The sequence below is a fragment of the Furipterus horrens genome, unplaced genomic scaffold (genome assembly GCF_987537825.1).
Source record: "Furipterus horrens unplaced genomic scaffold, mFurHor1.1.pri manual_scaffold_3, whole genome shotgun sequence".
Classification (NCBI taxonomy): domain Eukaryota; kingdom Metazoa; phylum Chordata; class Mammalia; order Chiroptera; family Furipteridae; genus Furipterus; species Furipterus horrens.
This window is the reverse complement of record NW_028327173.1, coordinates 10955862-10975053: the sequence shown is the minus strand read 5'-3', so window position 1 is coordinate 10975053 and position 19192 is coordinate 10955862. Positions and strand designations below refer to the sequence as shown.

The 19192-nt window shown below is 51.8% G+C and overlaps 1 long non-coding RNA gene across 1 annotated transcript; it reads left to right on the top strand.

Moving 5' to 3' along the window:
• The first annotated feature begins 8078 nt into the window (after positions 1-8078).
• On the top strand, positions 8079-11124 carry LOC150014267 (uncharacterized). The gene is made up of 3 exons (XR_016509917.1): positions 8079-8143; positions 8471-8638; positions 10873-11124. It is a non-coding gene; the product is annotated as an uncharacterized LOC150014267 (long non-coding RNA).
• Positions 11125-19192: the final 8068 nt, after the last annotated feature.

Sequence of the window (19192 nt, the reverse complement as noted above, 5' to 3'; positions counted from 1 at the left end):
GGAGAATGGAGGTGCTGGGATTCAGCCCCAGCCTGGCCTCATCCCAAATGGGGAGAGTCTGCCCTCAACATGGTGGGGGACCCTGGTGGCTGCTGGAGGCCAGGGGGTGAAGGTGCTGAGGTCCTGGGAGTTCCGTCTCAGGGTATCTGATTGGACGGTTGGCCAAACATCTGCAGTACTTTCTCACATTGTCCCCGCCTCCCAGTGATGGGGAGGGGCTGAGTGACCCCACCTCTATTGTAGATGAGGCAACCAAGCTCTGGGAGGGTCTGCTGAGGCCACACAGCCACTCAATGACAGAAGTGCCCTCACGTGTGTGGCTCGGGGCTCCTTTCCTCCCCCAGCCTTCCCTGCTCCTCTGTGAGAGCTTCTCCCCGCTCGGAGGGGCCGGAGCCCAGGCTGGGTCCTTTCCTCTTCCCTCCCTGCCAGCCCCACCTCTCACCTCTGTCCATAACTCAGCGCTGGGACATTGATAAGCAACCCAGGACACTTCAAGTCTCTATCAGCATGCGGGAGTGACTTGCCAACGCTTGTCTTTCAAGGTTCAGAGAGAAATAAAAATAGATAGAGGACAGGGAAAGTTATCATCTCCTTCCTTTTGTCATTCTGGCGGCCAGGCTCCTAGAGCTCCTAATCTGTCATGTTGTCACCAGGCTCCATGGGGCGGCTGGCTGTTGGGCACCTGTCCCCGGCCACGTGCAGGTTGTGAAAGTGATAGAAGGTGCCACAGCCTACCTTGACCAGAGGTGGGCGTGGAGGGGTGAGGGAAGGTGGGGAAAACTCTTAGCGCTGGCCTTGGAAGCTTTCCTCAGCAACTTCCCAGCGGCCGCAGGTCAGCAGCCGGGCTGGTGGGTTCTCATCTGTCCCCTCATTCATTCCCTCACTCACTCGTTCATTCACTCACGCTCAGGAGCTCAATGAACGCATCTATCAAACAGGGATTATAGGGCCAGCCTCAGGTCCACCCTCTTCATCGGAACGTCAGCTCTACCAAGATCATAGCGTTGCTGAGACTGTATTATAATTTATACACGTAAGTCTGAGGGCCCCGGGAAGATTTTTTTTTTTGTCATTTCTCTCATCAGTCCCCTTTCCCCGCAAATGACCGCTCTCCTGTATTAAGGTCTGTCTTTTGGTTGGCATGTATTTTTGTAAAAAGTGCATTGTTGTTTCCTGTGCACAGTTTCGACTTCAGTAAACATTTCTAGAGGAACACTGTACCGGCAGACGTGCGCACAGCACCTAGGCACACGGCTTGGGGGCTTTCCCCAAAGTGGACTCAACCACGTGACACCCCCCGCCCCGCCCCCCGGCAGCCCAGCCACGCCTCCTTCCAGAATGTGCGTGTATGCGTGCTCCTCCCTCTTACCTTGATCTCCCCTCAGCGCGTTGAAGGTGCGCCATGCCGCTGTCACTCGCCCCGGGGTCCCCGCTGTGCGGATCTGCCCCGCAGCATCCCCGCGCCCTCTCGGCCTGCTTCGATTTCTGAACCAGCCAGGCCTGTTCTGACACCAGAGCCCCAGTACTTGCTGATCCCCCAGCCTTTCCACGATTAACTCCTTTTCTCAGACAATCTCCTCTTTCCTCTCTCCCCCCATGTCAACCTGCTCCTCGTCCCACATCGCCACGCTTCTTTCCTTAACAGCACGCATGGACTTGGAAACTACCTTGAGTAGCAGCCTGCCTCCCTGTTTATATTCTGTCCCCTTCACATGAAAGTGATACAAGGTGCCAGCTCCCACTTTGACTGGAAGTGGGCTTGGAGGGGTGAGGGGAGGGCGGAATGTGTGCTTTCCTCTTCACTGCTGCACCCCCATGCCTTGGCAGGGCCCGGCACACCGCGGCGGCTCAGGAAGTGTGTGCCAAGGGAAAGATCCACCCCAGCAAGCCGCGCTCACAGCATGCCCTCGCTCCTGCTGGTCTGCGGTGACGCTAGCGTGTCTCTCCGCGCGTCTTTTTCCTTATCCAGCTTGCAAGCTCCCCGGGGCCTGAGCCAGGGCCATCTTCTGCTCCCTGGCGCCCAGATCAGTGGACCTGCCTCACAGGTGTTTTGTTAACCTTGTTTCGAACCAGACACGCCTGAGAGAAATACATTTTAAAACCACGTGCGATCTAAAGAGAATTTAATCTGCATGTCTGGGATTCATTAACATGTAGATCATCAAATTAGGGTTGGCTCGCAGCTGTTTGACATTCGAAGGGCCTTCTGAGGATTTTCATAAGTGCCTTTAAATATTATTTTTTTCTTACCATTTTGGGCCTGGTTTTGAGCATGCCTTTCGTTGAGTAGGAGTGGGACACATGGGATCAAGGGGTGGCAGGACCTGCCCCTGCAAGAGAGCTGCCAGCTGAGGGGAGGTTGGCATGGAGCTACCCACACAGTCCTGTCCCAAGCCCGGCCAGAGCTCTGTGTTCCAAACATCCTCTGGCTCCATGGGTGGGTGTTAGTTGTTTGGTTCTTCCTTGGGCCCCATCACTCTTCTTCTGGGAGCGGCACTGCTGATCCTCACCCCTAGCCCTGCTCCAGAGGTCCGCAGGAGACTCAGGCTGGACCCCTGAGCATGCCCTTCCTGGCTGCAGAAATGGACCTCAGTGTGGCTCCATGACCCAATCAGAGGAAACAAAATGGGAGGAGACTCACCTTGTAAGTTGGGGCTGTGGAGAGAGGGAGCAGTCTTTTCTGCTGGTTCTTGAGACTTCCATCTGTAGGCCTGGAGCATACAGCTCCCCCCTGGGGTCTGAGAATGACTCAAACAGGGGAAAGCAAAGGTGAGAGGTGTGGAGAGACTGGTGACAGCCAGGGAGGCCTGGACCTGACACCACTGAGTTAACCCTGTATGGTTGGGATTGTATCCCCTGCTGCGCCCCTAACTGAAGGATGCGACCTTATTTGAAAGTACGGTTGTTGCAGATGTAATTTGTTGGGAGTCATATTGGGGTAAGGTGGATACTTAATCATGCCAATATGACTGGTGTTCTTAAAGAAAGGGGACACTTGGATACAGAGACACACATGGAGGGGCGGTCATGTGAAGACACAGGAAGAAGACAGCCATCTACAAGCCGAGGAGAGAGGAACAGATTCCTCCTCACAGCGCTCAGAAGGAGCCATCTTGCCTACACCTTGATCTTGGACTTCTAGTTTCTAGAATGGTAAGGCAACAGTTCCGTTGTTCAAGCCCCCAAGTCTGTGGTAGCTTGTAACAGTAGCCCTAGCAAACCCCCTTTGAACTTTTTCGTCATGAAAATCAGCATATCATTTTTCTTCCCTTTTTTCCCCCTTAAGCCAGTTTGTGTTGAGTCTTTCATTGAATACAAAGATAAAAGACTTATTAGAACATCACTGTTCTGCTTAAAATCATATGGCCCATATGTCAATGATCGGTTGCTCTATAACAAACACCTCCAGACTTAGGGGCATAAAACAAAGACAATGGTTTATTTTGCTCACAAGATGCAGTTTAGGTAGGCCATGGGGGTGGCTTGTCTGTGCTGCATAAGGCATCGGTGGGCAGCTCATCTGGGACGGATGAACCCACTTTCAAGATGTGTTGCTCGCATGGCTGGCAGGTTGTTGCTGGCTTGTTGGCTGGGAGGTCAGCCCAGGCCATGGACTCCTCTCCTCCGGGCTTCTCCATGGGCTTCTGAGCTTCCTCCTAGCATGGTGGCCGGGTTCCAAGAATAAGAGTCACCAGAGAACAGGGTGAAAGTACATGGCAGTTTTATGATCTACTCAGAAGTCACATAGCATCATTGCCACCATACTCTGTTAGTTGAGGCCATCATAAAGGTCCCCTTAGATTCAAGAGGAGGGACACAGAACCCATCACTCTATGGGAGGAGTGTCAATGTCACATGGCAAGAAGAGAAATAGGAGGGATAGTTGCAACCGTCTCTGGCAATCTGCCATAGGCTACTCCCTCTAGGATTCCATTTACATGAAAGTCAAGAGCAGACAAAACTAACTGATAGTGGCAGGAGTCAGAATAGTGTTACTTCTTGCGGAAGGTAATTTTGACTGGGAAGGAACAAGCAGGGAGCTTCTGGGGGGCCAGAAATGATCTGTGCCCTGATATGGGTAGAACTCACACAGACGTAGATATGTGAGAATTTCATTGAGCTTTTCAATTAAGTTCCACGCCCGTATACGTTTTATGCCTCGGTTTAAAAACATTTTAAGGTATGTGACAAAGAAAATCCAACTTCATGAATACAGATGGAACTGTCCTCTGCTGGCTCCCAACTGTCCGAGCGGCTTGGCTGGTACACAAGGCCCATTCAGACCCAGCCCGTCACCCAGTTGTCACTGAGCCCTGGCTCCTTCTGGACCGCACTGACGTTCCCTGCCAGACCTCTGGAGCCTGTTGGGAGGAAGATGGATGGAACTACTAACTGCACAGTCTAAAGGTTAATTCAAAGGGCAGCCATGGTTGGAGAGGATGCCCCCACCTGGCTCCAGCTCACAGATCAGAAAGGGGGAGGGGGTGGGGCTCCTCATCTATGGAAACCACCAAGCAGCAGGTTGGCTTTGGGGCTCCTTCCCATCCCCCAGCCTGGTCTCTTGCAACTAACTTCATTCCTCTCCTATGTCACCAGTTCACTGCATGGACTGGGGCAAGTTCCTCTCCTCTTTGAACCTCTATTTTCCCACCTGTGTATTGGGACCATAGGACCAGGTGGTCACCCAGAGCCGTTGTGACTCAGGTGTTCTCCATTCAGCGGCCAAGTTTTCCTGTCCCCGAGGCCAGCACCTTGTCTGCCCCGCCTCTCTGTTTCTGCCCCAGCTGTGCTCTTGATGTGGGACACTTTTCCCTGTCAACCCCCATGCTGCCTTTTCTTCAAGAGTTTGCTGGAAGGTGCCAGAAATATCTCCCTGATTCAGCCCAAGTTGGTCCAGGCTGGTCATCCATCATGTCGCTCCCGGTGGCCGAGGTCTTGTCTCCATGGAGCTCATCTGCACATGAACTCATCTGCTCATTCCAGGTGGAATGCTGAACAGTGATGGGAAGCTTCTCCCATCAGAACCAGGGGATTCCAAGGCAGGGCTGTGCCTCTACCATCAGACTGACCATGCCCAAGGGCAACGGCCGAGTCTCCCCCACCTCTTTGAATAGGTTCCTGCCCCACCCATTAGCCCTCAGGGTTCTGAGTCCAGCCTGCAGCATGTTCTGTTTGCCTCATTCAGTATTTCTTCTTTTTAATTGTTGAATTTGTTACCAACATTTAAAAATCAGGTGATTTCACATACAAATCTAGATATTGATCTTTAAAAAAATATTATCAGAGCTAGCTGCACCAGGCTTGCATTTCCTCCAGGAATGATTGACAAGAACCCACAGGAACTGCCCTGTGGGCGGGGAGGACACAGCGCAGTTCACCCCAGACCTCAGCTGGCCCCTCTCACTCCCGAGTTACCTGCCCAGTGCTGGAGGCAGTTGGGGGTGTAGTCCTGGCTCTGGGACGGGGTAGTTGAGCTCCACGGGGCCTGCGTGGGGAGAGTGATTCCAGAGAGGGATGCAGGAATGCAGGCTTCTCTCCCTGTCTCTCTGCCTCATTAGGATCTAACAGGCTGGATCAATGCCTTTTAAAATTAGATACATACTGAGTGTTTCTTGCACCAGGAACAGTCTGTGCCAACACAGAATGCTTGTCTAATCTAAAACTTGCCTTTGAGAAAATTACATTGAGAAGGAATGGAAGGAGAGGCACCTTCATTCAGTAATTATTTATAGGGAGCTTTCCGTGTGCCAGGCACCGAGCCCGGTGCTATGGATACAGAGGTGAAAAAAAACCCAGTCATCATCTTATATGGCTCACAGTCCTATCAACTCTCTCAGTTTCTCAGATGGGGCAGCAAAGGCCCAGAAAGGGCAAACAGAGTCCTCAAGGTCACACAGCAGAGGTGGAAAGAAAATCTACATTACAGTACTTCTCCTGCTTCATCCGTTTCCCAGCCACATGGTCACTCCCAGGTCCCTCCACCCCCCCACCACGGAGCCCTAAACACACTGGCTTCCTCCCTCTCCTCTTCATCACCTCTCTAAGTTCTGCTGCTCCACCCTTGTTTTTAAACTGATGGCCAGAAGTTGAGGCTCATCTAGGCAGGCCTGGGATCTGCTCAGAGCAGAGAACTTGCCCTTCTCTGGCTGTTCCCACAATGCCCTGCCCACCTCTCAAGGGTGATTCCAATACCAGTGATAGAGTTTAGCACCATCCCACAAGTGATCACCCCAGCTGGACATTCTACACAGTGGCTAAGTTGGCTGATGGCTGTTTTAAAGAAACAGGCTTGGAGCAAGGCCCCAGGCTGTTAGCACCAACCTGCCTTTTCTGCAAATACAGGCTAAGTGTCACTCTGGCTGTCCCTGAGGCTAAGCCAGGCTTGGTTTTCAACTATAACCACACAACTGGTTTTGAAAAGGAAGAGCGAAAATGTATTCTACACCTGGCTGCTCTGCAGATATGCAAAGAACAGGCGGATCTTCTGCCCGCAGCCTGCACCCCAGTCTAGAGACTGGCTCCTTGGCAGACTGGGTTCGAGCCTCCAGACACTTCACAAATAACTAGCAGTGAAACTGAACCAACTCTCCTAAAAGCCTCTGTTTGCGTTCAGACTCCTGGGTATGTTGAAACCAGCCAGCCAGGTTTGGGCCAGCAGCTGCTAGTTTGAAGAAGGCTGGCTGTAACCGGCTCAGAAACCATGGTTCGCCTAAATAAAATAATAAATGATGACAGCTACTGTTTACTGAGCATCTGCTACGTGACAGGCACTTTGTGCATCACAACCTTGCAAAGGAGGCTTTGACAGCCCCGTTTTCCTGTGGATGAAGCAGAGGCCCAGAGACGTCAGCCCGCCTGCCTGAGGTGGGGGTGCTCAGGCAGCCAGGCAGAGACAGCGCATACCTGTTGCTGCTCCCTTCCTTCTCCAGGTCCCTCCACATCCTGAAATGTCCCCAACACAGTGAGGGGTGCTAAGCTATAGTCAGCTCAGGATAAGCAGGTGTGAGGAGTGACTGTCTCCCATCAAAGCTTTGATTTGCATCAGAAGAGACAGGTGAGCTCCTTCCTCTTCACAGTCTTAATTCAAGCTTCTAAGGCATGGCCCTAAAGGAAATGTCCCAGTTCAGAAGATCCTTTTGGTCAATGGAGCCCCTACAATGTGTCAGGGACTTTACATGTATTATAGCATATTATTAGCTATGTGGCATGATGGGGGGAGCCCAAAGTGACTGGCACCAGCTTGATGGGGTTCAAATCATGATTTTGCCACTTGCCAGCTGCATGCCTTGGGCAAAATCACTTAACCTCCCAGAGTCTTGCTTTGCCTCTCTGTAAAATGGGCAGAACAGTAGTATCTACTTCAAAGGGTTATTGTAGGGAAAAAATGAGATGACATATAGAGTTCATGGCACAGAGCTGGGCATGGAACCCAGGCTCTAAAAATGGCAAATGTTATTTTTTTAAATTTCCTCATGAGAATCCCGAGGAATGGATGCTATTATCCTCATTTTAGTGACAGGGAAACTAAGGTTAAGAGAGGTTCAGTAACTTGCCCAAAGTTGCACAGCAAGGAACTCATAATGTTACCATTGGTAGTTAGCTCATTGTTAATAGGAAAAGGGGTGCAAAGGGGATCAGACGTGGAGCTTAATACAATGGGGAGCATTAGCCTGTTTGCTTCACCAGAAAGCTACAGCTTCACACCCCAGGGGATCATAACATTGCTCCTCCAAGGGGATTAACACTGCTCCCTTTCCCCATATGGTACTGCTACCTTACTGGATTTGGGGGTGATGGGGGAGGTGCTAGGCCATAGAGGCCTGTCACTCTCGCTAGGGGGTGTAAACCCATCGGAAGCTCTCGAAAGCTTGAGAAATTCATTGGGTCTTTTGAAAAAGCACCGGGTCCATCCCAAACCCAAGCTAATATAACCCCAGGGGAACAAAGAAGCCCTCCCTCTCTCTCTCCCTCCCTCTCTCCCTTGGAAAGCTGTACTTGTCCCATTTGTTTGCACGCTCTCTCTTCCAGGAACATGGGACCATCTGTGTGGGTGGAGCATCTACTGGGGCCCAGAGCAGACTTCACGGGCTCCAAAAGACTGCACTTTAATAGGAAGCCTCTTTTTGGCCTTGCTGAAGCCATGGTAGGACTTCTCCCAGGTGGGACGGACAGAGATGGGACATTGGAAACCCAGGGGCAGGCTTCCACACGAATAAACTGTTTTGCCACTCCGCAATCTCCCACGCATGGGTCCTTGGAATGCTTTCCTTGCGATCCCGAGGGAGACCATAATTTCTACCGACAGCAATAGAGCTGATTTGAATCTGTGTTTGTTCCCCAACACCAGCTATCGAGGTAGAACCCTGAGAGCTGATTTCTAGCAAGGTCAATGTTGCAATCTCTCCTCCTGGGGCTGGGTTCCCCCAGAGGCAGCTTTCTTTGCCTGGCAGGTTTTTCTTTTCTTTTTTAGTTCACTTTTAACAGCTTTAGGCTATGTGTACAGAACAGAAGCTGAGGCCCAGAGTGGGTGTGGACCTGCCCTAGGACATCCAACTGCTCTGAGACCCAGATCCCCTTCCAGTCCCTCTGGAGGCTCCGTTTGGCCCAACCCCCGAGGTAGTTTGCTGCAAGTTGACAGGTGAGTGGGGAAGTGATGGTGGCTTCTCTTGGGGATGAATGCTGGGCACAGCTGTGTTGATTGATGGCTGAAGTAGGTCCCTCTGCAACCAGACTTGACCCAACCCTGGGGCTGGGTCATTCGTCAGCTGCTGCCACATCACTCTTTGAACTGAGAGGCCTGGGGGAAGGGGTGGGGATCAGGAAAGGCGATGCTCCCCTCATGAGAGAGTCTGTTTCTGCTGGCAAAGTCCTCCAGAGACCCAGTGGGGCCACGTGGATGCCCAGGGCCAGCCCCCAGTGGGATGTGTTGGCGGGGTATCATGGGCCTGAGGGGCTCCTTGGAGGCCTCCTCTGGGTAGGCCCCAGGCTGTCCCTTCCTGCAGTCCCTTCAGTAGCCTTGGAGGCAGGTCTCAGTGCTCTCACATCACCAGCAGAGAAACAGAGGCTCAGAGAGGGCAAGCCATTTGCTTGGGGTCACCCAGCCCGTAAATAGTGGAGTGGTTCCTGGACCCCAGGTCTCTGTCTCCTCTGTGTCTCTAGTTCAGCAGTTCTCAACCTGTGGGTCGTGACCCCTTTGGGGGTCGAACGACCCTTTCACAGGGGTTGCCCAAGACCATCGGAAAACACATATATAATTACATATTGTTTTTGTGATTCATCACTATGGTTTAATTATGTTCAATTTGTAACAATGAAAATACATCCTGCATAACAGATATTTACATTACGATTCATAACAGTAGCAAAATTATAGTTATGAAGTAGCAACGAAAATAATTTTATGGTTGGGAGTCACCACAGCATGAGGAACTGTATTAAAGGGTCATGACATTAGGAAGGTTGAGAACCACTGCTCTAGTTGGAGGTGCTTTCTAAGTATTACACAGATCACACACACAAACACATATACCTTTATAACTTATCTATCAGCCCAAAACAAGTAACAGCAATTTGGTAAAGTTCAGCCAAGTATGAATTATACATGTGTATATAAATGTATATATTTATGTTTGCCTGAACCTTACGATCATAGGTCCAGAACCCTTGGTACTGGGTGGGGTATTGCTGAGCAAACACCATGTGGTGCTGGGCCAATGGAAGTTGATTTTGGCCTCTCAGGGCCTGTCCTGGGTGTGCCATCAGAGCCACACACAGGCAGTGCAGGAGGGCTGGTGTCCACCATCTCCTCCCAGCTTCCCAGGACTCCCCAGGTCACCTGGTCACTGGATCACTATGTCTCGGGGTGTCAGGGGCCTGCCTCCTGCCTTGGGAGACGGCGCTGGAGGGTAATCAGCTCTGCTCTCTGGGCCACAGTTTGCTCATCTGTATAATGACATGTTGTTCTCAGGCAATTAATTAGAAGAGGCCAACTTTTGTTTTCAAAGTCTTGAGTTTTCTCTTAATAATTCACGCACCTTTGCCTTGCACTCTGTCATCCATCCATGTTTATTTTGGTTTAAGTACAACGTTCTGGAGAAGTTATCTTTGAATTACTTAGGACCTTTCCCCCAAATCAGCAAGCAGAATGGAAACTCCAGGAAAAAGTATTTTTAATTCCCTGGCTCCATTAGCAGAGGCATCTTAGGACCCAGATGGACGGGAGTTGATTCCTGGCCTGCCGCTAACCATTGGGTCTCTCTGGACAGGTACTTCTCAGCGCTGAGCCTCAGTTTCCTCATCTGTAATATGGGAGAATAACAGTTCCTCTCTCCCTAGGCAGTCATGTGAATGGAATAAGTTAGTCTCCACCACCCGAAAACAGGGCCTGAAGCAGAGTCAGCCTTCAGCTGCTCTCCACCCACGTCATCCCAGCACACAGCTGCGCACCCTTCTCCAGGCGTGAAACTCTGGACAGCAAACACTTTCTAAATCGTCTCCCCACGCCACGATTCTAGGATCAACTCAGGCTGTGTGGACACCCACGTCTGCTCAGGACGACATCCCTAGTCACCCTCATTGCCCTTTAATGTTTGGGAAGTTCATCCTGAGTTTTAATAACACAGGGACATGCTTCCAGCTACCCTGGCATCCTTTCTCCTCCTCGAAACGACCGAGCGTGTGTCATCCCAGGACTTTGCCTCTGCGGTGCCCTCTCCCCGGACACATGTCCACTGCACAGCCTCACAGCTGGCCCTTCTGTGATTGGGGTCAGTGCAAATATTCTCTCGGAAGGCTCTTTCCCTGCTCACCTGTCTGCAGTTGCCCCACGCCCCTCTGTCACTCTGTCATCCTCCTGTTCTGTTTTCTTTACAGCATTGGTCACCCACTGACAATATTTTATGTATGGGATGCTTTGTCCTTGCCAGTCTCTCTCAACAGACTCTCATCTCCACCAGGGCAGGGGGTCTGTTGTCTGGCTCACTGAAGCGTCCCCCACGCCCAGAAGGTTCCTGGCACGGAAAAGCGACTTAACAAATTGCTGTGAAAGGAGTAAGTGGAAAAAGGCACAGCAGTGTGACTCAGTGATGTAAAGCCCATAGAATAAAGACGGGAAGAAAAGGCACCCAAAAGGGATCCGTCCTCCCTCTTCTTTGTTTTCTATTTTTTATTTTTTGGACTTTGAAAGGAGTGTGTTTTAATTTTGTAACTAGAAGAAAGCCCAGATGTTCTGAAGACACAGCTCAGCTGCAGGTCTGACCCACCTCTCTTTGCATTTGGCTGAGGCTCGTTTTATTTCTGCTCCTTTGGTTTGCCTTGGAATTTCAAAACAAACCCCGGCTGTCCCCTTAGGGGACACTTCTGTGGAAGTCGGCAAGCAGGAGCTGCCTTCCACTTCTGCTTCGCTTCTTGGCCTCAATTTCTGAAAGATGTTTCATTTCGGCCGTTCATTTTGGGAGGCTCTCCAAACTCGGCAGGTCTCCTGGGACACGCTCAGGAAGGAGGGCAGGGGGCAAAGAGGCAGGGACGGTGTGCCTCTTCCATGAGACGGGAAGCCTCCGGGGCAGGGCTGGGCCTCCTCCATCAGCCTGGAGCTCCCAGCACAGGGGCTGTGCTTCCTCCAGCTGCTATAGACACACCTTGCTTTCTGAACTCTCTCAATTCCAGCCAGCTTGTAAGTACCCCTGGGAGGTGATCCCGGGTCATCCAGAATAGCCTCCGCATGGGGTAGAGGGATTTCTGTCAGTTTGAAGAGGCCAAGCAGGACTCTCACAGAGAAACATGATGCCCTTCAAAGAAGCCCCCTCTGCAGGCCCAAGGCTCTTTCAAGACAAGCTCCAGTGTGCAGATACTGCCCTCAGAACCAGATGACATTCATGCCTTCGCAGACAGGCTAACAGCAATCGGACGCTCACCCTGGTGAGTGTACCCCCAATGGACGCCTAGGAAGTGATTTCTGGGTGCCGGGCGCACTGCTGAGTGCTTTTGGGCCTGCTCTCTGTCCGTCAACCTGGCAGCCGGGCCATGTCACTCGACCTCTCAGAATGGTTTCCTGTTGAACTCTGAGTAACAGACTCACCACCATGGCCCTTTGTTTACTCTCTACTCTCCTTCCTCTCCACTCATCTTCTGCCCTGCCCTTGATTATCAGAGGGCACCTTCCCACCTCAGGGCCTTTGCACCTGTTCTTCCTGCCACCAAGACTGCACTTCAACAAGATACCTGCATGGTTCACTCTCCCTCCCTGTGATGAAATATCAGCTCCATGAGAGTTTTGCTGGCTTTGTTCTCCGCTGTAAGTCCAGGGCTAGATTCAAGCCTAGTGCATAGTAGGGGCCCAATAAACACTTGCTGAATGAATGAACATGCTTATGTGGCAGGCACAATAAATACTGTTTTACAGATGAGGAACCAAATGACTAGCCCATGATCACAAATCCAGAACTATTTATCACCTGCTGTGTGCTGGGCTCTGAGGCACAGGGATGGATCCCTGCTTTGGAGAAGTTTCCTGGCTGTCAGGGGAAACAGATCAACAAACATGTATAACCCAGTGGGGTAATGTACAGGGCTGGAGACAAGCAGGGTGCGCTATGGGAACACATAACCCAGGCTGGGCCATCAGGGAAGGCTTCCGGGAGGAAGTGACACCAGAGGTGAGTCTCAGGGAATGAGTAGGAATTTGTCTGGTTGGGGTAGGTAGCAGTTGAGGGGGAGGTATCATCCCAGCTACACAGAGAATGTGGGGCTTTTGTTTGCCCCCACCCCCCACTTTTCAGTCTGCCTGGAGTGGGGAGGAGAGTGCACAGGAGGTAGAAAGTTGGGGAGGTGCAGAGAGCAAGATAAATGAGGCTGGAAGGTCAGGAGTGAGAGGGTGGGGAGCAGATAGATCACCTGGTGCCTTGTGGGTCATGCTAAGGAATTTGGGCTTCACCCCTTGGGGCTTGGGAGGTCTGGGGTGACAGTTAGGACCTGTCAGACTTGGGGTCTAGGCTAAGCTTTCTGGTGGCTGTGGAGAGGTCAGATAGTCTAGGGACAGGGAGGGGTGTCCCTGGTCCAGGGAGAAGGGTAACTTGGGTGAGGTCGAGGCCTGAATCAGGGTGAGAGTGGGGGCTCAAAAGATGAGGCCAAGTTCAGAACTAGGGAAGAGGAACCTGGTGGAACCTGGCACTTGGAGGGACCAGGTCCTCCCTGCTTCATAGCTGCACTTTGACCCAGGGCAGCTTTTTCCAACTTGCCAGCCCTCCTGGCCCATGAGATTTTAGCTCCAAATGACTCCTGGATGACTCTGAAAATTAGCATTGCTCTCCTTAGAGTGTGAAGAACATGGATCTCTGAAGGGACGAGGTGCCAGCCCTGGGGCCTCTCCCGAAACACAGGACAGAATGTCTGGGCACTGCCAACATCACAGCGATACACGAGGTGCTAGGGCATAGAGACTCTAGATGCAGGCCCCTGACAGGTCTGGGTTCGCCTTTCTAGATCTCCGTCTCTGAAAACTGCTTCCTGGGTGGGGAGGGGACAGAAGGAGAAGACACGAAAAGAGCTCAGCACAGTGCCTGGCACCCAGTGAGTGATCAATCAGTGATCACTTTCACCTCCACTTTTAACTACTTCCATTACCACAATTAGTATTATTTGGGGAGGATTATCTAATGAAAATTATGAAGAATTCTGAACTTCCATGAAAAAGTACAGCCTGTCTAAGGAACCCCCAGTACCCAGCCTTCACCCCCCCAACCACCAATCCCCAACCTTATCGGCAGCCTCCTTTGCATCCCCTGCCCCATCCCTTATTAATTTAAAGCAAACCTCAAGTATCATCACATCATGCACCCATAAATATTTCACCACTCTCTCTATTAATAATATACAAGGTGACAGCCCTGAAAGTAACAAGTCCATTTGGGGAGTGCTCCTGGGGAACTGGCTTCCTCTGGTTCAGCCTTGTGTGGGCCACCTCTGATATCAGGATAAATGTGGTCCCCGGCCCCTAGGTGCCCACGCTGGAGGCGGGCTGTGCAGAAACACGGGACAGGGACAGACACCAGCAACAACTCCCAACACACCATGAGAGTAAGTGCTATGATCTCGTTATGGATAAAGAGAAACCTGTATTCTAGAACCGGGGGAAGTGGTAAGTTTCGGAGAAGCTCTGTGTGTGTGTGTGTGTGTGTAGATATACGTGTGTGTGTATTTGTATATATTTTTCTTTTTCTTTTTTTTTAACAAACCAACAAAACAACCATGTAGCGGGAGGCAGTGAGGAGGGTGTGGGGTGAGAGGTCTGATGGCAAGGGTTGAACTCTAGTGCTAACCAGCACCTGTTGGTTGTGAGGCCCCCTTTCGGCCTCAGTTTCCCCCTCTGTCCCGCCCCTGTCCCTGGGCAGTGCTGAGGAGCCCTGTCGCATGATGTGGTGCTGAGAGACCCTGTTAATATTCACAGTCAGGCTGCTGCCCGCTACTTTGGGCAGAACTGCTGACCTGGCAAATGAAGTGGTAACTGAATGGCAAAGGGAAGCGTGTCTCCTGCGGTCAATGTCACAATAGGTGGCTTGGGACTTGGTTTCCTGAATGAAATCTATAACCAATTGTGGATCTATCACCGCTTATGATGCCACTCTAATTGGAGCCAGTTATCAAAGTCAGGGAGGAGGGAGGGCAGCCCCTAGAGAGCTCTGAAGCTTGGTCTAACTCATTTATTTATCCAGCAAGGATTTATCAGGCACCCACTATGTGCTAAGCACTGGGTACCATATTAGAAAGAAGACAGATAGAGTTCTTGACCTCATAGAGCCCTCAGGCCATGGAGGAAAGCAGGCATTGCTTGGATTAATTCATGAGGGAGAAAGCCCTCAGAGAAGTTGCAAGACCGGGTCATTGAACTGAATGTGAAGCTGAGAACCCCCTTTCCCTGCCATGGGTAAGTAGCAATGAGCCAGAGAAACTGGAGCTGGAGGCCGGAAGTGGGGGGTTAGCATGTTCAAAGGCCCTGGGGCAAGAGAAAGCCTGGCTGAAGGAAGTCTGTGTATAGACAGCAAATGGGGCTGTGGATGCCAACCCTGTGAGCAGGGCCTCAGAAGCCATGATATGGAGTTGGGGAGCCACTGAAGTAGGAAGGAGCATGACCAGATTTTGTCTTCATAGCACTCTTCTGACTGCTCTGTGGAGGGTGGATTGGAGGAAGGGCAAGCGGGGAAGCAGGGAGAGCAGCTGGATGGGGAGTCTTTGCAGTGTCTGAGCATCTATTGCTGGTCATGGTTTGAAGTTGGGTGAGGGTAGCAGTGATTAGGTGGATGATTCCAGAATGTTCCTGGATGCAGAGATGGCAGGGCTAGCTGAGGGGTTGGGTGGGGCATGAGGGCATCAAGCAGGACCCTCAGGTTTCTGGACAGAAAACCCTCCAGATGAGGAGCCTGACAGGGTCAGGGAGACGTTCCCATGGAGCAAGTTCTCGTGCTCCATGCTATTCCAGCCAGTCCGAGGCACATCTACAAATCCAAGTGGAAATGCACAGTAGGCTGAAGGCAGAGCAGATGTGAGCAGAGAGGACATTTTGGAGTCATCAGGAAGCAAGTGGCATCTAAAGCCACGGGCATGAATGAAATCATCGAAAGAGAAAGTGTAGCATGGAATGAGAAGACAATTCCAGACCCAGCCCTGAAGCCTTCTCCTCAGGATCTGGGAGAAGGACTGACTAGAGAGACAGAATAACCAAAGAGTTGAATGTCTGAAGTCCAGGAAAGAATGTCTCAAGGAGAAGGGAGCGTTGAACTGTGCTGGAGGTGGAGTGGCCCGAGTAGTCCTGGTAGCATGGAGACCACTTGGCCTTGGGCAAGAGCTGCTTTTTGGGGTGGTGGAGGTGGAGGACAGGAGAGCTGATGGGAGGGGAGGCAGAGAGTAGGGAGAGAGAAGAACATTTCTGAATACTAATAGGAAGGATCCAGGAAAGAGAAAGACTGGAGATATAGAGAAGTGGGATAACCCACAGAGAGGGGACCCTGGTGGGATCCAGCATTCCAGTGCAGAGACTGTCCTTCAGATGGCGTTAGGGGGGCAGAGGGGGCTTCCTCCTCCGTGAGAGGAGGGGTCAAAGGAGGGGGGGCCAATGCAGTGGGGCGGGAGGACGATCCGGTGGTGGGAAGATGAGGGAGTTTAAATCGAATGGCTTCTGCGCGCATCTTCTCTGAGACAGAAGGGACAAGGCCCCCAGCTGGGAGCATGTGGGGAGGGAGAGTTGAGTAAAAGATGGAGGAAAGAAAAGAGGAAAAGGTCTTTGGGGTGGAGGAGGCATTTTGTAGATGAAATCAGTCCACACTTTTTGGGTAGTTGATTTCCTGAAGCTTAACCACTGTCATCTTGACCTCATTCCTCAAAGGCCACCCTGGCCTCTCCCTGGCGCAGCGGTGCCTTGGCTTTGAGATTTTTTTCCTCCAGCAGGGAACCATTTCTTCAAATCAAACTGACACACGGCCTCATCATAACGTACAGACAGAAGCAGAGCTCTCCTGACGGCAGAAGCTGCCTGCCGGGCTTCACGCTCTTCCTCGGAGTGACCCTGTGAAATCCGGGGCCCCAGTGGACCCTGTGTGAAACCCACTGGGGTAGGAAGCATGTTGTCATCCCCTCTTTGCCATGTGCTAGGGCAAAGTGCTGGGCCTCAATTTTGTTGACCATGAAACGGGAACAATATTACCAGAGTGGAGACAGAAGACTGGACCAGATAAGATTTCTGTGCATGTGTGTGAGTGTGTGTATATGAGTGTTAACCCCTCCTCAAACTTGTATGATTTTTATAAACTTCCAGAGCATTGTCTCTCGGTTCTCTTTGGTGGCCACTCATCAGCTATCTTAGGTCATTATTTCAGAATCAAGATTTCACTCTAGTCAGTGCCCTGTTGACGAGGCTAGGCATTTTGCTCTTTTCCAGGCGTGGTGCCCCAGGGAGCTGGATGTGGGAGCTGCCTGTTGGGAATGATGCAAAGGAAAGAGCACACAGGGTGGATTTGCACAGGTGGGCAAAGGTCCCACATTGGCTTCATGCAGCAATGGAAATAGGTCAGGTAGACCAGTTGCCCGGTGTTGTCTGGGCACTGCCCTTGCTCCATGGTGTGTGGGGTGAGGACAGGGCATCATGAGAGTTCATCTGCTGAATATGCCCCAGGAAGGACTTGGTGACCTGTCCCCACCCACGCTTGCCCTGAGGTGGGTGCCTCCTGGAGTCTCAGAGCCCAACAGAGTTTGGCTCAAGTCCCAGCTTGGTCTTTTACAAGCTGTGTGACCTTCTAGGGATCTGTTTCCTAAAATGGTGGTAAAAAGGTTGCTCAGTGCCCTGCTGGTACCTGGCACATGGCGATGCCCTCCCTATAAATCCTCTTCCTGCATTTTGAAACTCAAAGGCATCCCTCCCCTTCGGGCCTGGGAAGGGTCCTCTGAGTGTTGTTTGCTGGAGAGGATTCCTCTGCCCTTTGTGGTTTCTTTGTGTTAAGTGGGTGTGGATTTTGGGTGGGTGACAGGGACCCCCACAAAGGCATGTGAGGGACGGGCACCAGCATGGCCTCAGCCTCACACAGAGCTGCCCTGGACTCCTGGCTCCCCAGCCTACTCCCATGCCGACCCTGGACAAGTCACCTCACTCCTCTGGGTCCCAGCGCCCTCATCTTTACATGGCAAGAATCACAGCACCAAGTCAGATGGTCATGGTGAGGATTAGATGCACGTTTGGAAGATGAAGTTTGCCATTGTTGCCCCTGAAGCCACTTCCGCAGCCCCATAGAATCCATCTTTGCAGTGAAGGCTTCCTGTACAGAGCCGCCAGGCCACGAATCCAGGGAGAAGTGGCAGTTTGGGTCTCCCCTGGGGCTCCGGATGGCTAAGGGGACGGAGGGGCAGTTGAGCAGAGCACCTGAGAGAGTTCGGTACCTGCCAAGGACGGCCTGAGGCAGTTTCAGGAAGGGATGGAAAGAGACTTGAGCAGGTGGCTCCTGGGGCTGGAGACCAAGGAGCAAGAGAGGAGGATAGGAGAGGGGCTGATGGGCCTCCAGAAACTGCGGTGGTCAGGAAGGGGCAGAGCAAGGGGGGCGGAGGGCTGGTCAGGGGCAGCTTCCAGTGGAGGGACCGCTCTGGGAGAAGGAATACACAACTGAGGTGCCTTTTTTCCATTTTCGGGCACTGCAATTTTCCCTCGTCATCACTGCTCCAAGCCTGCAGCAGACATTGGATACACACGTGTGTCTTGTCCCAGGGGAATCTAGGAGGAACTGAGGCAAAGGCCGCGCTGTGTGCCACATCTGGGCTGACGCAAGGCAGGGAGGCGAGGGGGACCCTGTGAGAGGAAACTTGAGGTGGGCTGAGACTTCCCCAGCAAGAGGACTCAGTGACAGAAATCACCTGCTTGTGCCTGGAGCCATGTTATTTGAATATTAAAGGATAGGCAAACCCATAAAGCTGGAAAACCTGATAACATCATTTCTTTATTCTCGGACATTTATTGAGCATCCAGTACACGCCCCACACTCTGCCAGGCACAAGGCATATAAAGTGAGCAAAACAGAGGTGACAGGTGTCCACCCAGGTGACAGCTAGAAAGCTTAGCACAGTGCTTGGCACATGGAAAGCAATATACATCTGTCTTTTTCAGAGGGTGGGGGTCCGGTTCTGTGAGGAGTGGTCGTTGTGGGGTGGTGTTAACTCCGCCGGACAGATGTGATGACGGACAGGCACTTGGGGGACACGGCTCCAAGCTAATGGCGTCTGTACTTCTCCACGGGGTACTGCCTGTGATGCAATTAACACCACGCGCTTGTTTGGAGCTGTCACTTTTCCGGGTGGCTTGCTTCATCCCACTTACGAAGTCAGCATGACTCTGGACTTCACACCTTTCTTTTCCAATAAAAACACCTGGAAAGTAGATGGCACTTGTCTTCTCACCACACACACGGTTTGACAGATTTTAAGATCAAATTCACTCTCACCGTCTATTCCCCCGAGATCTGAGGATGAAGCCGGCCGCAGCGTCAGGAAAAATATAGCGGGACTCTGAGGAGACCGGCAGCGTGCTTGCGGTGACCGAGAGAAGCTGTGCCTTCAGTCCTCCTCGGGGTAGTGCCAGCTCTTCGCTGGTCCCCCGAAGAGAGGAACCCTGGGTTCAAACTCCAGCTCCTCCCCTAACCAGTGCGTGGTTTTGGCCAAGACA